Source organism: Malania oleifera, chromosome 10 (assembly GCF_029873635.1).
Source record: "Malania oleifera isolate guangnan ecotype guangnan chromosome 10, ASM2987363v1, whole genome shotgun sequence".
Classification (NCBI taxonomy): Eukaryota; Viridiplantae; Streptophyta; class Magnoliopsida; order Santalales; family Ximeniaceae; genus Malania; species Malania oleifera.
In genome coordinates, this window is record NC_080426.1 from 7418407 (window position 1) to 7438533 (window position 20127).

A 20127-nucleotide genomic window follows, 5' to 3' on the forward strand; every position below is an offset into this window, starting at 1 on the left:
TTATTTGTAATAAGGGTTGTGTGAGTGGTAGGTTCAATTTGTAACTCTTGCGTTTTGTTTCTGCATGATTTCCGAGTAAGAGTTGAGCAAAGCACATGCATACTAGAACACGTGAGTTTATAGGGTTGCACTAAAGTCACAAACTCAATATTCATAGTTTTTTAAGTTAAAACAAGAGTTTGTCAAATGAATCCTAAAACTCAAATATGTTTTCAAAGGGACAAGTTTTTAACATCCTAATTTTAAGAACATTTTTATACTTGGTCCCGATTGTGTTAAAACAAGTTTTATGTCCTAAAGGTTCAAAGAAAGTCGAGTATATTTATAAAAGGACATACTAAGCATATAAGATATCAAAATGAGTTTTCAAACGTGTTTTATTAATTAAGATATCTTATATTTAAAAGAAAACTCATTTGGACAAGTTTTAATCTTCATTAGACTTAATATATTTCGCATACTTTTTTCCAAGAATGTTTTGAGTCATTAAAATGCTTTTTGACAAGGAAAAACAAAGCAATTGTCACTACCGTAGTGCAGCCTTGAGTCCTAAATCCCTTTCGGTATTTTGGGCATAACTTTTTTTAGAAAAGTCCAAATGGGATGATCTTGGTGTCCTTGGAAAGTTAAGATAAAATGTCACAACTTTTATATTGATGACTTTTTTTAATTCAGGGACCTCATTGACGAACACAGGGGATTCGTTGATGAGTTGCAGTGTGTGATTGGTCGACAAGAACAGGGGCTCGTTGACGAGTCCAACAGGCAGGATGACGCTAACGAACAGAAAATGACTAGTTTACCAAATAAAATATCTTTTCTTCCCCCAATGGCAAGTTAACGGCTCCTTTGGCTCTTGGGCTATAAATACAAGCTATTAGACTTATATTAACATGGTTTTGAAGGCTTTTGATCATTCTTAGTGAAAACTATCTTTTTACACCAAAACCTAAGCACTTAGCACTTTGCATTGTTGTTCTTCATTCACAAGTGCTCATTCTCTCTTACTCTTTAATTGTGTTTGATTCATTACTTGAGAGATAGTGTAAGGTTTGTTTTGTATTTAATATTTGCTCATTTGAGGAGCATTATATTATATTTTCATCATCTTCTTGTAAGGTTCTTTGTGGACCATATGATGAAGGTTCTTTGTGAACCGAAGAGGCTCTTGGTGAGCGGGTAGGAATTTGTTCCCGAGTTGTAATGCTTCTTCGCCGGTGAAGGAGATCGTTTAGTGGAATCCTTGAGTTGGTCTCAAGGCGTGGATGTAGGCTTGGTGCCGAACCATGTAAAAATATCGGTGTTGATTTTCTCCCCCTATACTTTTTATTATTTGTCTTGTGTATGATTTAAATTTCATATATTGTGATATAATTGCTTGCATCTTGCCAAGTGTTTTATTTTGTAGAGAAAATTTGTAATTCCACAAAATAGTCAATTCACTCCCTCTGGACTATAGACTTCGGGGCTGGGACGTCTAACAGTATATATATTATGTCTTCTGTTGTTAGGTTAATATAAATAAAATGTCTGTTTACCCAGTACCCAATGCGGGTCGGGCCGTGGGAATGGTAGCAGAGTTATTGACGCGGCCGACGTGTACTAATTTATTTATTATTGAATGGAAAAAAAATGGCATGGAAAATCGAGGCATCACATAGTGACTGTAAATTAGTTAAAATACCTATGGATCCCAACTTGCGCCTCACCTCACCAATACAAATTATGGTTTATTAGAAGATCCTATTGTCTATCGAATGTTAATAGGGAGGTTGCTTTATCTTACTATTACAAGACCATACTTGGCATTTTCTATTCACATTCTCGCTCACTTTATGGATAAACCAACACAACTTCATTTGGACGCTACATATAAAGTGTTGAGGTACTTAAAAGGGACTTTAGGGCAGGGTATATTTTTACCTGTATCTTCATCCTTACAATTGAAGGCATTCACATATTCAAATTGGGCAACATGCCCCGAAACAAGAAAATCAATTACGGGGTTTTGTGTTTTCTTGGGTGATTCTCTTATTTATTGGAAATCCAATAAACAAGACACTATATTAAGATCATTAGCCGAAGATGAATATAGGGCTCTCAAATCTACAACTTGTGAATTAACTTGGTTAATTGTATTGCTTAAAGACTTTAGTATTAATCACACTTCACCAGCTTTGCTTTTATGTGATAGCAAAGTTGTTCTACATTTAGCAGCCAACCCAGTGTTTCACGAGAGAACTAAACACATTGAGATTGATTGCCATTTAGTTAGGGAGAAAATCCAAACTGGAATATTGCGTACTTTTCATGTGAATTCAAAGTATCATTTAACAGATTTATTTACAAAGGTCTTGACCTCACCACAGTTTACATTTTTCCTTTCCAAGATGGGAGTGCTAAATATACACACTCCATCCTAAGGGGGAGTATTGATGTGATACCCCGTGGAAAAAACAATTAAAAAGATTAGATGTTACTACCCATATCAATAAGGTGCACATTTCTTTTCGGGTTCGAGGCATTACATTTTGGTATTAGAGCAATTACCCAGCCGAAAGTATGATGAGATTCACATCGCCTGAGTTCGGAAATGTGGGTTCACAACGAGGACGTTGCGTTCTATAAGTGGGGGAGAATGTGATACCCCGTGAAAGAAACGCTTAAGGGGATTAGATGTTACCATCCATATCAACAAGGTGCACATTTCTTTTCGGGTTCGGGGCGTTATAGTTGATTTATGTACATATAAGTCAGCAAGTTAGTTAGGAAGTCAGCAAGTTAGTAAGGAAGTTATTTTATTTTGTAACATGCGTAACTAGTATAAGGGTGGCAAAATTGGTTGAAGCCCAATGGGTGATGTGTGACTCGCTCGTTTAAACTGCGTTTGTGTTTAATACAAACTGACCTATTTATAAACGAGTCAATTCGGGTTCGATCCATTTATTAAACAGGTTAAGCGGGTTCAGGGTGGGTCGCCAAATATAATGAAGGACTATTATTATTTTTTAAATATGTCATTTTTTATGAAATGTTTAATTTTTTAAAATAAATTAATTATATTTTTTGAACAGGTGATTTATTTATGACTTATTTATTAAATAGGCAGGATTTAGGTTTACATGGTTGTCACTTATTAATAAACGATTCAACATGAACTTGTTTAATTTAGACTTATTTATGATTCGTATGAACCCAGTCTGTTAACGCATTTTCCTACCCCTAGACTAGTCCTTATATATAAGGCATAGAGGTTCCTCTCCTTCTTCCTCTCCCTCCGTGAGTATTTTAACTAATGAAATAAGATTTGTTATTATGCCAAACTTGCCAATAATTTGTTTGTTCAAAAATCATATCCCACGCCTAGAATTCAAGTGAGTTTCACAATCCACTTTTTTATCAATCAAACACGAAAAAACCTTGAAAATTGATTACCCATGTCATGCGCATGATCCAATTTCGTCAAATTGAAGGGCTATTTTCATGTTTAAATTGTAGGGCTATTTTCATGTTTTGTAATTCAGATTGAATTAACTGCGAAAATTTCCTGTCGAATAGGGAAGGTGACAGCTTCCGCCGGCGAGGCGGCGAAGGTGAGATTCTTCTCCACACCCTCCTCCATTTCTTTCTCCCCTCGAAAAACCAATGCGAAGTACCAGAACGACAGTGCATTACCTCTGAGAAGCTCTTCGCAGTCGGAAGATTTGCTTGAAAAAGCTGGTAAAAAATCTCTCACGTCTTGGCATTTTATTTTCCTCTAGAACCGCAATTATGCAATTCATTTGCACCCATTGCGGATTACAGTTTTACATGTGGGTAATTTCCGTTTGAGTTTTGGGTAGGTTGAAAATAGATGCTGTTTCGTTTCACGAATGAACATGTTTCAGGTAATGGTGTTTTGTTGTATTCAATTTCCAATGTTTGATTTTGAAGCTGCAAAAAAGGAAGTGTGGAGGTTTAATGACAAATGCTGTGTTTGTAAGGAATATTTATATTATTTTATAAATTTTCCCTTAAAGTGATTCACATTTCGCCTTTATTTTATGGTTCCAATAACCACATTAAGTGGTAGTTGTGATTGTTTACATTCCATATTAAGTGCACTTGGTAGTTATTGATCCAATGAGTGCATGAATTAATACTCTTATCAGTGATAAAGTTACAAACTTTCATATTTGTTCCTTGATGGATGAAACTAATGAGGGAGCTCAAAAGTCATAAAAGTTACGTGAAGGGTCCCTAGTCTTTCCTATAAAAGGGTCTGTGTATTCCATCAATCCATCCCATTAAGTCTAAGGTAAAGACTAGAAGACACTTCATAGAATTATAGTTCTCTTTTCCTAGAAATTGAACTTGTTTTTAATAGTATATTTACAAGTTAGGTACAATGGACGGAGGTACAAATTTCTTTTGCTGCTCATGTTTTTAACATGTTATTCAGTTTGTTATTGTTTCATTTGGTATCAGAACCAAGCCTCTTAGCCTATGCTTGATTAGTAATATTGACTCTATTTAGAGTTGTTTTGGGCCTAAAGTTTTTTCACCCAAGAATTCCTACTCAATCTTGGAAGTCAATATAAATGTCATGTGGCTTGATTTAAAATTTCGGGAGTAGCCACGACATCCCAATAAAGCAAATCAATTTAAAAGTTTGTGCCATAATATGATTATTGATATTAAAAATTGTAATTAAGTGATGAAGTTAGTGACCTGGTCCTATAGGAAAGTTGTTGATTTTATAATTTAGTTAGCATGAGAAAGTAAATTTATCAATGTGGTGAGGTTGCCCTAATGCCCTTAGGATAATGGGTAACTCTTTGTCATATTGATTAAATTTATTTGTCTTACTAGTAAATTCATACGTTTTGCAACCTTGGCCCATAGGAAGGTGGAGTTTACTACATAAAGTTTTAATATTTTATTTCATAGCATTAAAGTCATTTATTGGTTTTGCAGTTTTTTCTTAAGTTAATAGTGCACAAGATGTTCCACTGCTTGAAGATAATAATTTTTCTGACTGGAAGGATTCCCTTATGTTTACTCTTGGGTACATGGATCTCGATTATGCACTTCGGGAAGTGAAACCACGTACCCTTAAGGATGGTGACGCACAAGAAGTCTTTGATAAGCATGCATGGTGGGAGCAAACCAATCGTTTAAGTCTAATGCTCATAAAGTCCCATATGGAAAAGAGCATTAGAAATGCGATTGATGAGCATGAACATGTTAAAGATTTTTTGGTGGCTCATGCGAAGTCAAAAACCAAAAAGGGCAAATTTGACCAAGGCAATAAGAAGCAAAGTTTGTCAATAAGGTGCAACATTGGGTAGCTGCAAAGAAGGTGATGCGATACTTGCAAGGAACCAATGATTACATGTTGACTTACAGACACACTGATTTTTTGGAAGTAATCGGGTATTTAGATTCAGATTTTGCTGGTTGTGTAGACAGCAAAAAGTCAACCTTTGGATATATTTTTCTTCTTGCTAAAGGAGCTATATCCTGGAGGAGTGTGAAACAGAAAATTATTGCTATGTCTACTATGGAGGCAAAATTTATAGCTTGCTATGAAGCATCAACACAGGCCTTATGGTTAAAGAATTTTATCAATGGTCTCAAAATTGTTGATTCTATAGAAAGACCGATAAAGATTCTCTGTGATAGTTCTGTTGTAGTGTTCTTTTCTAAAAACAATAAAAGCAGAAGCAGAAGCAAGCATATTGACATAAAGTATCTTAGTGTGAGAAAGTATATTTGGAAAAATTTGGTTACAGTTGAACACACCACTACAGACTTGATGATTGCGGATCCAATGACCAAAGGATTATCGGTTATGCAGTTTAAGGGTCATGTGGATAATATGGGTCTTTGTGGCATTGAGTTTTTTCTTTTCTTGTACTTGTTGACATTTTGTCACATAGAGAGTTATTTTGATGAATTATTCAATTTTATGCGTATAAAGATAAATTCATCATATACATCAGGATATTAAGGTTGGACCTGAATGACGTTGATCATTCATAAAGTTTTTCCTAAAGTGCTTACTCATGAAGTATTATGCATTGTAATACATAGAAGGGAATGCTTGATAAATAAAGCGCTACCGCTATGGTTCCTTGTGTAGTATGACTTAAGTGAGTGGGAGCAATCACTATAAAGATTATGTGCATGCAATTAAAGTTATATCATGACTCATTTAGATAAAGAATCTGTGTTATGTGAACCAAGTGGGAGAATGTAAGAAATATTTATATTATTTTATAATTATTCCCTTAAAGTGATTCACATTTCGCCTTTATTTTATGGTTCCAATAACCAAGTTGTGATTGTTTACATTCCACATTAAGTGCACTTGGTGATTATTTATCCAATGAGTGCATGAATTAATAGTCTTATTAGTGATAAAGTTACAAACTCTTCATATTTGTTCCTTGATGAATGGAACTAATGAGGGAGCTCAAAAGTCATAAGAGTTATGTGAAGGGTCCCTAGTCTTGCCTATAAAAGGGCCTGTGTATTCCATCAATTCATCCCATTAAGTCTAAGGTAAAGACTAGAAGACACTTCATAGAATTATAGTTCTCTTTTTCTAGAAATTGAAATAGTTCTTAGTAGTATATTTACAAGTCAAGTACAATGGACGGAGGTGCAAATTTCTTCCGCTGCTCATGTTTTTAACATGTTATTCTGTTTGTTATTCTTTCAATGTTGTCATATATTTTTATCATTCTTCGTTTATACTTTAATTTCCTCCCACAGTTTTATTTCCTGCAATACTTAATTTGTCCATTTTTTTTTAAATGCAGAAGTTTAAATTTTTTCTTCCCTTCATATGTTTCTTTGTTGCCCACTTCAGCTGGAATGGCTTTTATCTGCATGTGCTTTGCTGGTTTACGGTGCTATAATTGATCACTCACTTCAGTGATTCAATCAGCTTGTCTGTAAAATTTCTTTCTTCATGAAAGTGCATGTTTCTTGTGAGGTCTCCCTGTAACATATCTTGTTCGGTTGGGGTACCTTAGCAATTACAAATTTTTTTAGTTTATTTCACCTTAAATTATTCTTGCATTTACCTTATGTCTATTACAATTTTGCTTGGAGAATTTTACACTTACTAGCCTTTTTTTTTTTTTTTTGGTTTTTTTGTACTCCTACGTTATGATCTATGCCAATGTAATTGATCAACCCGTGGCAAAAACAAGTACTTAACTTTCAGTGTATAGTATTTTTCTCACCGTCCTCAAATATATGTGCATGCAAAGTAGTCTGCCGCCATCTTTGTATTTTTCATGCCATCAGTTTGAGTGGTTCTTGCGTGTTTATTGTTGTTTCATGTGATTGAGTTGTTGTTCATATGAATTTCTTAATCTTGCAAGAACAGTAGCACAAGAATTTTAAAAAATATGTAATTTTCAAGAAACTGATTTCGAAGTCATATACTGTTCTACTTCATCCAGGGGGATTTTATGTCATATTAAGGGTGTTTACTCTTGCATACAGTATGGTTGTTTGAGCATGCGTGTAGCACCCATCTTGAGTAAGTGAGAAAGCATTGTTAAGTTTAATTCTTTAAAATAGTAAATTTGATTGATCTTTTTTTCATTCCTCAGTGCAGGTTTGCTACGCTATTTGGGTTTTGGCATGATTTTGAATATGCTCACCGTGCTTAGGTTCTGTTTCTTGGATTGCCGCAAGAGCCAGCCATCAATGGGTGTTGTTCCTATGATGTTTATGGATGGTAATAAAGGTACTAAAGACGATTGAGGCACATTGTGGATGCCATTTGCGATCTAGCCTTTAAAAATTATCCCCATGCATGGAGGGTGAGTTGTATCTTTCTTGTTTCCCTTTTCATTAGAAATTTTGGATGCCATAATATGAAGTTACATGTGACGTAGGTTGGATAAATTCTAGCTATTTTGAGACCCAATTTCAAGATACGAACTTGATCTAGGCCCATTAGATTTTAATTAGTATTTTAATTATTATTAACATCTTAGGGGTTCATTATTAATTGTAGAGTAAGGAAATTATAATGAAAGGGTGTTGTTGTAATTTTCATAATTCCTATTTCCTGTAAATAGTCATGATTTAATAGGTTTTATCAGGTTGAAGATTAATCGATTTTGAGTTGAATTGTGTTTTCTCTTAGTCCCCTTTTCTCTTCTTCCCTCTTTACTTTTTCTTTTCTTTGCAGAACCACATCAAGTTCTATCAGCTTGTATGATACCTCCGTGCTTCCACTTTTTTTCTCCCTGTTATCCTCTCCTTCCTCCCCATTTTGACTTTGTCCCTAATACCCTCTTGGTTTCTCCATCTATGCCCCGTGCAGAACACTAATTAGGAAAAAAAAAAAGCAAGCATCTTGGAAATTTATTTGTCTTCAATAGCACAATCATGCTTGACTAATTAGCCAAACAATAGAAAAGTACAGCATGAGTTAGGAACAAGATTTTTAACACTTTCATTCTATCCGTCCTTCCCAGCCTACTCTCCTTTTTCTAAGCCTCAATCAATCTAATCTATTTCATCAATTCTCTGTACCAAAATCCTTTTTCATTGATACATATATTAGACTCATATTCTTAGTATTCAACGTGCTTGAACACCTATGATTCTACAGCTGACAAATATAACCAATAAAATAGAAAGGTGAGGTTCTTCTTGAGCTTTGAAAGAGGTGGCAGTCTCAGATTAAATTCTTCTCTCCTTCCCCCTAACTTCAAATGCTAAACATGTTACCAAAAGAACTTTCTCAATAATTCAATTCCAACAGGTCTAAGAATTTGAATACATTGCCCTTAAAAACTTCTCCTTTTACATCTCAACTTTAGTAGGTAAAAAATAATGCTTTCATTGAGCTAGAAGTTAAAAAGAATAATATCTCACATTGTAGAGTTTCACAAATAAAAGATTTCATTCAGTACTCCCACAAATTTCCTAAGTCTCATTTGAATATATATAACATGATGATGTAACTACTGACAAGCAGAAGTAATATCCACTGCAAGTGCTTTTCTCATGCCACTAAAGCAATCAGATTCATGCGTGAAACAATTCAACAGTTAATAGGTGAATCTCCATCTGTATGCAAGCACACTGCCATTAATTGCCACTGTCATCTTCCAAATTTAAGTTTCATGCAATTTAAAATATTCTCATGTTTAGTAAGCAAGCAAATGAATTAATCTTACCTTAGAGGCTTATTGGTAATGGCCTTGAAATTAAGCATAATATCAAGCGGAGTTTAGATTCCATGGACCAAAATCTTCTATAGAATAATCTCATGCGACTCAGAACTTATATGCAAGATATAAGGAATTGAAACTGAACCCTCTCTCTAGTGTATTTTAGGGTTTCGTTTGGTAGAAAAGAAGTATCCTAGTAGTATTGAAGTTCCCTAAATTTATTTTCTTGATTTCCTAGCATATTGGATCTAATATAGGACAAAGATACTGACCTCTCCTTAGGTTTGACAAAAAGATGGCGACCAAGCTTAAAATATTCCTCAGACTTTCCTTGACATTTGATACCTGGAACACTTATAGTCGCTCCTTGGACTTGTCTTTTTACCAAATATTAGGGGAAGTCAGTCGGATTTTTGGAACCTCAAGGTGAGTTTGTGTCTTTTTGCCAAATCTCAATGGAGGTCTGGAATTTTGAAACCTAAGGGGAGGTTTGTGTCTTTTGGCCAAGCTTTGGGGAGTTTAATGTCTTTTGCACATAAATATATGATTCTTAGGAGTTTTTATTTGTAGTTGAATATTATGAATTGAATTTAAGTATTAGGGTTTATCCCTTGTGTGTATGGATGCTGTGTTAGCGCATCATCTGACCACTGTGCCCATTATATTATATTCTTGTGTTGATCTCTTTCTTAAAAGGGTGATCAATTCTTTTTTCCCCAAAGCAGGAGGAGATTCACAGTTCTGCGCACTCCCACCTACTATTACTTAGTTTGCAAGTGAACCTCCTGCTCTTATGTTTTTCTCTTTTTATGCTTAAATTTTAATCACATTAAAGAGAGAAATAGTTGCACACATTTATCGGACTGGAGCATTTGTTTCTTCTATAATTTAAGATCTACTATGGAGCAATTCAAATTGCTAGAATCCTAAAAGAATTAAACATCTCATAAAATATCTCCAAGCAGCTCAACTGAAGAACTCAATGATATTGATCATTCTAAACCAATCAGCTCAACAATAAAATTCCAAGAAAAAAGACATTGTAAAGTAATAAACAATTTTATAGGTTTAGAATGTCCCAAAATGTTAAAGAAATAAAAATTATAAAATGTGAAATATGAAGTTATTGCAAAGGAAAATATAATGTGTAGATGCATTATAGAACATTTTTTTGTAAATAATCTTGAGTAATGGTATTTTAATTTGTAAATTTATTTGTAAGAGTATATGATCAAATTCTTTATAAAAACATATACACTGTACTTGGAATTATTTAGATTTGACTTTTACTAACTATTTTGGTGAATATATTTGTGAGTAAAGTTGTATAAATTAAAAATCCAATAATTCAAATATATTAACACAATATTATTCACTTGAAATCACATGCAATGTACTTGACAAATTTACTTGTATGTTTTAAAAGAACGAAAAAAATATATTTAAATTCATTTAGTATTCGTTTCTTAACTGATCCATATTATTATAGTTTTTGAAATCCTTCTTGGTACCCAGTTGTACTTTTTGAGTAATGTGGCTGTAATGTTGTAGTCTTGTTGAAATTTGGATTCTTGTGTATGTGAAGGTCCTCTTGTGCTTGCGGGTTTAAAAAGTTTAAGCCTCATGTGTCTACTTGAAATGTAAGGAGGTACAAGGTAATGCTGCAAGTATGCAATGCCCTATTGTCTCAGCTTTTGTTTCCATCAATTTTAGATCCTAACCGGCTAACTGCACACCTAAATTGCTAGCAGGTGATCACCCAAAATTGAGGTATTTATTTAATTTTAAAAATAAAAATCTATCTTTTTTTATTTGGTGAAAAGGAACTATGGGAGATTTCTTTGACCGGAAATTGACTGATGGGACATTATAAATTTTAAGGAGATAATAATAGGAAGCTTGTAAAGTTTTTATAAACTTCACATGTTGGAGAAAGATATTATTTTTCTTCTCAATAGCCAAGTTGTGAAGTTGCAATAAGTTGCATTTTTTTGCAATGTTTGCCTAATAATTTTTTGTGGGGAAATAGGGACAAATATTGGCTGGTGAAATATATGCAATTATAGGAAAAAAATTGTGAATCAAGGTGACTAATGAAGACAAAGAAAGAGATTAGTGCTCAGAGTGTAGTTTACTGATGCCATTCATATGGAAGGAATTACTCGCCAAAAAAAATCTAGGTATTTGTGGCTTAAAGATGGGAGCGCAATGCAAAGTTTTTTCATTGAACAGCCAATGCTCATAGAAGATTTAATGCTTGGAATAAAAGAGAAATTCATGGGGCGACCCTTGAAGAGGATGGTATATTAAGGAATGCATTTGCAATTTATATAAGAATATATACTTTGAGCCCGCTGCTTGGGGCTCAAAAGCCCCTCCAATGAATAAAATTTTTATGTCCTGAAGGATTCCAATGGAAATAAAGCTTAAGGCCCTGAAGGCTTTACTTCGGCCTGTATCTGACATTGTTAAGGTCTTTGAAGTTTTTGCTACTTTTATGATGCTTGCCTAGACTCGAGGCTCAAAAACGCGAGCGAAGAAGTTATTGAGCAGTACTAGCATGCTTCATTGAAGGGAGACAAATCATGGGCACTGCCCTTATTGCTTCAAAAATTGTGGACACTCAATCCGAAGCAAAAAAAATTGTATTCATGGTTGGTATGGAGAAAGCTTCTGAACATTTATGTTCAGATTTTCTCCTGTCTTTAATTGGGTTTTGGAAACTTAGGATGCAAATGGATTGAACAATGTATCGCTACAGCATCCTCCATTCTTATAAACGGCAGTCCCTTGAGCTATTTTCATCTTTTAGAGGTTGTGGCAAGGAGACCCTTCTCCCCTGCTTATCATGGCTGTGATGGAAGTTTGTAGTTTTCTATTGCAAAACACGGAGGATAAGGGCTTATAAATTGAAGAAGTGGAAGGGAAATGGTAGTTTCTGATCTTCACCTTGCATATGACACAATTTTATCTTGTGGCGCGGGGGCTAATCAAACCCTTAGCCTGAGCTGCATCCTTATTCAGTTCAAAGAAATTTCTAATATGAAAATTAATCAAGGGAAGAGTGAGCTTATCCCTATGGGGGACGAAGTTGATGGAAGGTTCTTGGCTGGTATCATGGGTTGCAAGCTGGGGGCATTTCCTTTGAACTATTTAAAGCTTCTTACTGTCCTGAGTTCTAGGTTAAAAGTGTTCGTGAGCCTATTGTTGGAGGTCAGAAAAAAAAGATAAAAAGTTGGTTGGAGGCGTGATTACTTCTCAAAGGAAAAAGACTTGCCCATATTAAAAGTGTTCTCTCAAATACACTTCACATCCTCTCTTCCCATTCCATGCTTGGTGGCCCAAAGGCTTGAAAATATTCAAAAAATATTTCTTTGCAGAAATATAGGAGAGGAATTCTGTTGTGTAAATTAATGCGCAGCGGAAACAAACAATCTCACAATTCAACACTTAATAGTGAAATATATAGAAAAACACAGTCACATAGATTATAATGAAAACAATAAAATAATGATACGAAGAATTACGTGGTTCAACAATGCCTACATCCACGGGAGCAAATGACAATGAATTTTTCACTATCTTGTGTCTAAACTCCAAAGATATTGAGTTACATCATATAACATGTATATATAACTTTTTCGGAGGTTTTCCCTCCAAAACCCAACCTATCCAACTTTCCAATTCAAAATTTGAAAACCAACGTTGAGTAACTGAGTCAAACCGTCAACGGTTTTAGACATACCGTCGACACTTTGAAGCCGCGAGACCAAACAGTCGATGTAACAGCACCAAAAACAGTTGATTGTTTTTCTACACTTGGCAAAACTGTCAAGGATTTTCGAGAAACCATCGATGATTTTAGAGAAACCGTCGATGATTTCCTCCTGCATGTCAGCTTCAGTGTTTTCTACCATGTTTTTCCCTTTGTACATGTATTTCACTCAATATATGAGTCATATATTACAACAATCTCCACCTTGGCAAATATACGCCCTTTAGGAGAAAACCGAAAAACATAACCCACTGCTCCACCTTGGGACCGCCTCCTGTCTAGCAACTGGAGACATTCAACAAGTCTAAGTAATGCTTGAACTTATCCATGGTAACTGACTTTGTCAAGATATCTACTGCATTCTCAGAATTGTGTACTTTCTTAAGCACAAGTTCACCTGAAGAAACCAACTCTCGGATCCTGTGAAACTTCACATTTATATGGTTGGTTCTTGCATGATACACTTAGTTCTTCGCTAAATAGATGACACTTTGACTATCACAACGCAGCTAAACTCCACCTTGCTGTATACCCAACTCTTTGACTAAACCTGTAAGCCGTAACGCTTACTTGGCAGTTTCAGCAACTGCCATATACTCCGATTCAGTTGTTGATAATGCAACCAGAGATTGTTCCATAGACCTCCAACAAATAGGCTTTCCCACAAGGGTGAACACATACCCTGTTGTAGACCTCCTGTCATCCATATCCCTTGCATAATCTGCATCAACATATCCCACAACTGACGGATCACTCTGTTGCTGGCCAAACATGATGTCATAGTGAAAAGTACCCCATAAGTATATGAAAATCCGCTTGACGGCATCCCAATGTTGTCTACTCGGATTTGAAAGAAACTTACCACACTGATAGTTTGTGTAAGGTCCGGTCTTGTACATACCATAGCATACATTAAACACCCTACTGCACTAGCATAGGGGACTTTTGACATGTCACGAGTATCATCATCTGTACTTGGGCACTGAGTGGTAGACAATTTAAAATGATTCGCTAATGGTGTACTTACCGGTTTTGCATTAGTCATGCTAAACCTCTCCAACACATTCTCCATATAACAGTCTTGAGATAATCACAATCTCCCTATAGTTCCGTCCTTAGAAATCTCCATCCCAAGAGTTTTCTTGATTGCCCCCAAATCTTTTATGTCAAACTCTTTATTCAATAGAGTCTTTAACTGATTTACTTCAATCATATCCTTCACAGCAATTAGCATGTCATCGACATAAAGCAACAGAAAAATAAGAGAACCATCATTAATACTTTTAACATACGCACAACAATCATACTCACACCTCCTGTAGCCTATCCAGATCATATAGGAGTCAAAACGTTTGTACCATTGTCTCAGAGACTGTTTCAGCCTATAAAGTGACTTCTTCAGTTTACAAACCAAATGCTCCTGTCTGGGTTGACTGAACCCTTCTTGCTGTACCATGTAAATCTGCTCCTCCAAATCACCATGGAGAAACGCTGTTTTTTCGTCCATTTGCTCCAATTGTATATCGTAATGCGCCACCAATCCTAACACAACCCTGATGGAAGTGTGTCTGACCATAGGGGAGAAGATTTCATCATAATCAACCCATTTCTTTTGTGAGTATCCCTTTGCTACTAACCGAGCTTTGAATTTATCTCCTTCCATTTCTAATACCGCTTCCTTCTTCCTATACACCTACTTGCAACCTATCGCCCTCTTCCCTTCTAGAAGCTCCACCAAATCCCACATCTGATTCTTATGCAATGACTCCATTCCCTCCACCATAGCACCCATCCATCTACTTTTCTCCTGGCTGTCCACCGCATCTTGAAAAGTAGTTGAATCCTTGCAACTGGTAATGAGAGCATAAGACACTAGATCATCAAATCCATACATGGATGGTGGCCTGATAGTGCGTATGGGTCTGTGTATAGTGATACTATCATCTTGCTGGTTTCTCGAGTTAGAACTCCTTGCATTCCGAACACCATCATCATTGCCCTAAGTTTCCAACCCCACTTGCATAACATGCTTATTTTTGCTTCAGTTTTCTGGCACCTGTTTCTCTTCATCTTCCTCCTGAGTACGCTTCACCATGACTTTCTCATCGAAAATCACGTTTCTACTAATCACCACCTTATTTGCCATTGGATCCCACAACTTGAACCCTTGCACACATTTATGATATCCCAGAAAAATATAATGTCTAGACTTTGTATCAAGCATAGATCTCTTTCTAGAAATGTGCATATAGGCTAAACAACCAAATACTTTCAAATCGGAGTAGTTTACCGCATTACCTGTCCATACCTTCTCTGCAACCTTCCCCTCTAGAGATGCCCTTGGCGATTGGTTAACCAAGAAACATGTCATACTCACAGCTTCAGCCCAAAAGTTCTTTGCTAGCCCTGCATTCAACCTAAGACACCGAGCTCTCTTAGCAAGAGTTCAGTTCATCATTTTTGCCACACCCCATTTTGTTGTGGTGTCCGGCGAACTGTGAAATATCTCCTTATGCCATGCTGCTTGCAAAACTCCATGAACCTCAAATCAGCGTACTTGGCTCCATTAGCTGACCTGAGGCATTTAATTCTCCTCTCGGTCTGGTTTTCCACCTTAACTTTCCACGATTTAAACCTGACAAATGTCTTTGAATTGTGCCGCATGAAGTACACCCAGACCTTCCGTGAGTAATCATCGATAAAACTCACGAAGTACATGTCCACCCTGTGATGCTACTCTCACCGGTCCCCAAACATACTAATGAATGTAGTCAAGAATACCTTCCATCTTGTGAGTGATTGTTTTGAGCTATATCCTGTTCTGTTTCCTAAGAACACAAAACTTGCAGAAATTCAGCCTGCATGTTTTGATACCCTTCAAAAGATTCCTCTTATGAAGTTCCTTCATCCTATGCTCACCCATATGCCCTAACCGCGTATACCACTAAATAGTATTATTCAACTCAGAATCTACGGCTGCAGTTCCACCTATAACTGTAGTACTCAGTAGTGCATAGATATTTCCCGCTAGCTTCTGCCCCTTCATCACCGTTAGAATGCCTTTACACACCTTCATTACCCCACTTTTAGACTTGTTACTAAATCCGTTACAATCCAAAATGCCCAATGAAATTAAATTCTTCCATAGATCCGGTATGTGCCTTACATCACATAATGTTCTTTCAACACTATCATACATTTTAATTTTGACGTTTCCTATTCCAACATTTTGCATGAAGCATCATTTCCCATTAGAATATAACCAAAATTAACTGACTTGTAGGTACTGAACCATTCTTTATTTGGTGTCATGTGAGAAGAGCACGCCGAATCTGAGATCCTCGATGAAACAGAAAGCATATCACCATCACTATTTTCTGAGTTTCCTTCTTCAACTACATTCGCCAATTTTGAAGAATCCTCTTGATTTTCTGCATTCCCCTTCTTTCTTTTCGGACACTCTGGTTTTATGTGCCCCTTTTTCCCGTACTTAAAACATCTAATGTCTTTCTTCTTCTTGAACTGCGACCGAGACTTATTACTACTCGATCAGTTTCGAAATTTGCTTCTCCCATGTTCTTGGTTACCCTTTACCACAAGCCCTTCACCTTTTGAAATCTCATCGTTAGCCTTCTTCTTTGATGAAAACCCAGTGTAGCGCTGGTTACCTCTTCCAAATTCAGGGTTTCTTTGCCCCATGTTAAAGTTGTAACCAGATTTTCATACGTATGAGATGCTGGTAGGAAATTTAATAGCATCAACGCCTTGTCTTCTTCCTCGAATTTCACATCAATCCACATCAAATCACTGATTATTTGATTAAATACATTGATGTGCTGGTTCAAATCCGAACTCGCCGCCATCTTAAGCCAATACAACTTTTGCTTTAGATACAATTTGTTCGTTAGAGACTTAGACATATACCGACTTTCAAGTTTCTGCCAAACAGCCACAAGAGATTCCTCATCCATGATGTGATACAACACATCATCGGCCAGACAAAGTCTGATAGTCGCCACAACCTTTGCTTCCAATTCCTTCCAACTTTTCATCCACGCCTTCCAATTGACCTCCATATAATGCCTTCACCATATCTTGCTGCACTAACAAATCTTTAACCCATCTCTGCCATAGTCCTAAGTTTTCCGTTCCATCAAACTTAACAACATCAAACTTTGCAGAAGAAATTCTAGAAGCCATTACAACAAAGCTCTGATACCAATTTGTTGTGCAAATTAATGCGCAGCGGAAACAAACAATCTCACAATGCAGCACTTAACAGTGAAATATACAGAAAAACATAGTCACACAGATTATAATGAAAGTAATAAAATAATGACTCGAAGAATTACATAGTTCAGCAATGCTTACATCCATGGGAGCAAACAACAATGAATTTTTTACTATCTCGTGTCTAAAGACACCGAGTTACATCATACAACATGTATATATAGCTTTCCCGGAGGTTTTCCCTCCAAAACCTAACCTATCCAACTTCCCAATTCAAAATTTGAAAACCAATGCTGAGTGACCGAGCCACACCGTCAACGGTTTCAGACATACTGTAGTAACTCGGAAAAAATAAATAATAATAAAAAAATAAAAAAATAATTAATTAATAAATAAATTAATTAGTTAATTGATTAATTAAATAAATTAATAAAATATATTAATTAATAATAATAATGAAACAAATAAAATTAATAGTATTATAATGATAAACAAAAAAAATTTAAATGTTTGTAAAGATATATATATATATATAAAAGTAAAGTTTATAATATATATGTATGAAAAGAGTAAGAATCATCCTGAACTTTCAGGATGATTTGAATTTCATCAAATAGAACCCCCCTAATTTCACTCTCTCTCTCTCTCCCCTCAAACCCACTTTCTCTCTCTAGAATTCCTCTCTATCGGTAAGCCAAATAAAAAAACGAACACCACCATGGGGTCCTAGTTTCAATTCTCGTCATTTTAACTGGAGTGAAATCGTCATTTGAGGATCCTAGGCACCACTCCAAGGCAATGCCGGCTTGACCATAAGGCCATTGAGCAGTTTGGGGCCCCCAAATTTTTTTTTTTAATATTAACATTATTTATGATGTCATCTCTTCCCATACATTGATTTTTCCCCCTATCTTAAAAGTTGGGGCCCCCATTTTTTTTTAATGTTAACATTATTTATGATGTCATCTCTTCCCATACATTGACTTTCCCACTATCTCAAAAGTAAATGAAATTGTATTTTGGAAAGTAAAGTAAATATAATTTAATGCTTTTTTTTTTTTTCAAGTTTCAATGTAATCTTGAATGTAAAACTTTAATTAGTGATTTTGCATATCAAAAAATAAGAAAAATTAATTTTAAATAAAAATAAAATTTAAACAAAATGTTAAGGGCCCCTAATTAAATATTTCGCTTAGGGCCCCATATTGTGAGGAGTCGACCCTGCTTCAAGGCTAAGGTAAGGGGAATAAATTATGTCAGGAATTTTTATAAATTAACCGATTAAATATTAATATGTGATTACAGAAATTGATATATATGTTTTCTGGGTATTCGGATATATGGAAATTGAATTTTGGATTATTATTATTATTATTATTATTATGAGTTGATTAAACTGACATTTGTGAGTCTAGGGATTTTATAATAATTGTTATTTCAAAGATTAACTGATTAAATTTAGAATTTGGATACCGAAATAGTATATATGATTTTTCTGAATTATTTAGGCATATGAAATGAGTGTTTTTGATTATTATATGTATTTGGGAAAAACCTAAAATGTGTAGGTTGATCGTCATTGTTTCTGAAAAATATATATTTGTGGTTAAATAAAATTGTGGAGGCGATCAGACTTGATTTTCGTTAAAAATGTATTTTTCCTGGGTAGTTTACGGTATTCCAAAATTATAATTTAAATTGTGTGGCATGAGATTAATATTTTTTTTAATAAAGTGGTTGTGATTGCTGTGGTGCAATTAACTGATATGTTATGGTGTTGTGTTGTTATTTGACTCACTTCTAAAAATGAGCAGCGCAAAGGCTGTCCCAAGTATAGGAGTTACGTTGTGTAATAATTAGTCCAAATAGGCCATATTGTCTCCTCAGGGAATGCAGATTAGTTTTAAACTAGCGCAAAACAGTAAAAAGAAAATATGAAAACAATTTTACTGAACTTAGTTCAGATTCGAAATCTTGGGTTTTTGGAGAATTTGTGGTGGGGTTAAAATGAGGCAAATGAACATAAACTAAAATTAGCACTGACTCAACTAAAAATAAACTTAATCTAACAATGCCTTAAACATAAATAAACCTAACACTAACGTAGACAAAAATACCCAATCCACTAATCGACTCAACTAAATATTAAAATGAGGAATAAAAAGTAAATAAACAATAAGGAATTCTTCAATAATGAAATAGACTAAACACACTAATTAACTTAAACCAACATTTAACTCCAACACTAACTTCAAATAAAAACAAACTAAGCTCCGCAATAAATACAACCCAAACTAGATTTAATGGCCTTAAATGAAAAAAAACAAACTGATTTTAATAATAAAAGTAACTCAAATAATATTCAATCCCAACAATGACTTTAAAAAGAAAAACAAAGTATTTTCAATAATAAATATTAAACCAAACAACAATTAACATTTAAAACAAAAAGAGAGGGAGATGTATACCCAGTTAAAATAATAAATTAATCCAAAGTTGAAGCATTCAAAATAACAAATTAAAGGACAAGAAATTAATTAAACTAATAAACTACTCAAACAATAAAGTAAATATTAATTTAATGCAACAATAAAATCTTCCAAATAATGTGTTTAAAACAAATATTAAAATAAAGAAAGCAAGAAGGAGAGAGAGAGAGAAAGAGAGAGAGATGGAGGAGCTCGGGTCTCCACAGTAGAAGACATTGTGCGGCGCTGATACCAAGGCCAGTAGTGTCCCACACGCAAACCCTAGCTATCTTCCTTTCTGAAATTAGGATAGCTTCCCAAGAGGGGGGTGAATTGGGATTTAAAAATTTTATTCCTCTTTTTTAATATTTCTGTGTTATAACAATAATCACACCTTAACCATAATCACAAAATTGATTCAGAGTAATCACAACCAAAACAAAATAATCAACCACTTAATAATAGC

At 35.0% G+C, this 20127-nt stretch overlaps 1 long non-coding RNA gene across 6 annotated transcripts in view; it reads left to right on the plus strand.

Moving 5' to 3' along the window:
- Positions 1-3197: 3197 nt before the first annotated feature.
- Positions 3198-20127, plus strand: part of LOC131165838 (uncharacterized) — a 49228-nt gene continuing 32298 nt past the window's right edge. For 2 of the 6 annotated variants that reach the window (XR_009139658.1, XR_009139661.1), the window contains exons 1-4: positions 3212-3374; positions 3559-3720; positions 7458-7537; positions 7611-7823. This is a non-coding gene — a long non-coding RNA (uncharacterized LOC131165838). Of the gene's footprint in view, positions 3375-3558; positions 3721-7457; positions 7538-7610; positions 7824-20127 lie in introns of all 6 variants that reach the window. The other 4 variants (XR_009139656.1, XR_009139660.1, XR_009139657.1 and 1 more) reach the window with 3 other exon arrangements.